Genomic DNA, 3,564 nt, shown 5'->3' with positions numbered 1-3,564 from the left:
GCTGATAACTCGATCGGGAACATCTTGACATGTCTCGTAGAACTTGTTTCATGGTGAAATTTAATTATAATTATCATAAGTTAGTTGTATTTAATATGAATATTCATGAATGAATACACATTGAAAAAAATTTTTTTTCGTTCAAATAGATTAATGATTAGATATATTCAAAAATTTTATGAAAAAATTATTTTTTAAATAATAGTAATACAGTGATAAGTATAAATACATTCTAATTCTGAAAAGTATAACAAAATCATTAATTATAGTTTAAAATAATTAAAATACAAATTATTTTTTATATAATATAGTTAATTGTTTTAATTATTGTTTTAAAAAAATTTAAAAAGTAAGTAAATGTTCTTTGTGAATTATTTTAATAGTTATCACGATTATTGTACGGATTGTAATTTTGTGTGACGTCTAAAATGCTTTTATTTATCTCAGAGTTATGAAGATAATTCATTATCTTACGCGTAACCAATTGAGCTTACATATACATTTAAGTTAGTATTAAATGAATGGACTAGAGTGCAAGGCGTAGAGGGATTGAAAGATCTTTCACAATATTTTCTCAGCTAATTTTTTTTTATCGAATGAAAATATTATATATTACGTGTACTTTTTCCAGCTCAAGTCATTATTTTCAAATTTCCTGTTTCCCCATATTATTTCCAATACTAATAATTAGCTATTTATCATAGTGATAATTCGTTCGATTACAATATTTGAATATAATATGTAAATATAGACCAGGATGATTTAGATTGATTAATTAAAAAATGAAAGCGAATTTTTCTATTTTCTTCTATCAAATTTTAAAAGATCCTCAATAAATATTCTTGAGAAGGTTATAAGTTTAAAAACAGACAAAGAAAGTACAAGACTCTTTGGTAAAGTTTTCGGCTTCGGGATTAAACTCGTCTCTTCCTCCTATCTCTTTTGATCGTTTTCTCTCTCGAACACTTTGGCTCTTTCCACGAAACTCATCACCGTTCAATGGGCTTTATTCTGGGTTGTTTGCCTTTTCTTTCAACTTTTTTTTCTTTTTCTCTTTCTGTACCTCTTTGTCCTTCGTGCATTATCCCTTCTCTTTCTCATCTCTTTCTTCGTCTTGTTCATTTCTCTCGTACGCGCAATCTTTTGCCGAATAGCGTGCCTTACGGCCACGGTAGGTCTCGGTTCGTCAAGGAAACCGCCGCTCCGTAGCTTCTCCGTTTTGGTCTTGCTTGTTTTCAACGGCGTACCAGTCGACCGCGTTCTCGATAATCGGTTGAGAGGCCTACCGACCGTTCTTCTTCCGATCCCTTTCAAGAGACTACTGCTTGCCACCTGTCTGGTGCATCAGCCTCGCTTACGATCTACGAAGATCGTCGATCAACAAATTTCAATTTATTCACGATTTCAATTTATTGTTAATGTATAAAATATAACATATTCTGAGTTTATGTTAGATATTTGAAAAATTAAATTAAACCAGGAATAACGAAAGTCATTTCTTTCTTGAATAAAATATTTCTGAGTAAATTCGATATTTTGTAGATAACATTCCAATCTGTATATGAAATCTTAATTTTAAATAGAGATTTTAAAATAAATTTTTTTATTATCGTAGAACTATATCATTATGATGAAAGATTACAAATATCAAAAAATACAATTTAATAATATAAAAATATCATGATAAAGATTATATATTATATATAAAAATTGACTTGAAATTTAATTTTTTATAATAATAATTTATAATAGTTTTAATTATTATTGGAAAGAATTAATAATTGAGATGATTCAGTGGAAAAATAAAATTCAATGAAATGAGTTTCATCAGTCATCAAATCTAGATTTATGATATTTTTTTAATTATTTATATTTCAACAAAATTTTTATAAATATTGTTTATCTTGAAAACATTAAAAACATTACTATTAATCTAGGAAATACTATAGCACATAATTTCTTAAATTTTAATAATTTTTAAAATTCCATTTTTTTTAAATTTTATTAAAATAATCATTTGAGAAACAAATAAATTGTATAAAAATTTATTAATTTTCTATGAATTTTTTTTAGAATAATAAAAAATTTACATTTAGATAAATTTGTTCTGAATTTGTTCTGAATATAAGTTTAATTAAGTTAGCCTTTTAAATGGACTTTTATTATATCACAATTTTTTTCAACTGATTTTTTTGCGACCATAAATTGTTTATATGTACTGGATATGGAATATATCAGTCGAGATTTGCGAAAGATCCGCAGCTATCGACGTGATTGCGCGACTCTCTGTAGGAGAGTAACGTGGTCTGCGAGATCCCTGAAGGGGATCTTCTTTTCCTTTTACTCTTCTTTCTTTTTTTCATTCTTTTCTCATGCTGCTGCTTTTGCATCTTTTTTTATTGTTTTGCATCAGACGATGCGAATTAAATTGAAAATATGTATAACGTTGGATAGCGTTTCCAAAATCGTGGCAGGTGGCCGCCACAATCAAATGTTTCCTATTCTGCTGGAGCAATTCTGGGAATGGTTGCGGTATCAAGGATTCGAATGAAAATTTGAAAAGTGGCGGAGATGAACTATATATATGTGTATATATGTGATCATATATATATATATGATTTGATTGGTTAGAATGGTTTTAAAAATTGAGATGTTTTTTCTTTTACTTCTTTTATAATTTCTGTGTATTTCCATTTAATTATTTTTAAGTATTATTTATTTTTAAAACTTCCGTGGATTTCAATGTTTTAATTAGTGATTTCTAATTGTAATTTCGACAATTTTAATACTAATTTAATAAAATAATGATTTAATATAAATTTAATAAATTTAATATGATAATACAATTAATCAAGTGATAAATACAATATTTTTTATAAGAGATATCTTAATATTCTTTTTTTATGATAAAAAAAAATAAATAAAATTCTATTCAATATTTTTATTAATATTTTCAATGAATTAGCAATAAAATGAAAGTGAAAAATCTTAAGAATGAATCGAAGCACATTAATTATATAATCAAGGCAGAAAAATCTTTAAATTACCAAGAATCTAGAACAAAATATAACAAGATAGCCTGTCAAATATCATATAAATATCAATATTTATATTATTCCTAAAAAAATGCCTCTTGTGTTATCTTGTTATGAGATATGTAAACAATACAGATTCTGGACCTCTCAGTTGCCAAGGTTCATATATTTTAAATTATGCTCTCGTGACACAATTTGTGTACGATAAATTATGAATAACAATAAAGACAAGGTTCTGTCTTGATTCTACTATTCCTATGTAGGACAATCCTTGTATCAACATCATAATTTTTAGATTACGTAGTTTTTAATTGATTTGTTATATATTACAAAATTTATTATTTTATTACGAGATTTTGAATTTGATTGAATATTTAAATTTTTATTTTTATTTCTTATTTTTATTTAATGATAAAATATGTATTTGAATTTTAAATTAATTATATATCAAGATATATTTTTTAATCTTTTAATTTCTAATATCTTCATTATTTCATGTATGAAATTACTTTTTTTCTATTGATAATTG

Source organism: Apis dorsata, unplaced genomic scaffold (assembly GCF_000469605.1).
Source record: "Apis dorsata unplaced genomic scaffold, Apis dorsata 1.3 scaffold_935, whole genome shotgun sequence".
Classification (NCBI taxonomy): domain Eukaryota; kingdom Metazoa; phylum Arthropoda; class Insecta; order Hymenoptera; family Apidae; genus Apis; species Apis dorsata.
This window is presented reverse-complemented; position numbering follows the sequence as displayed.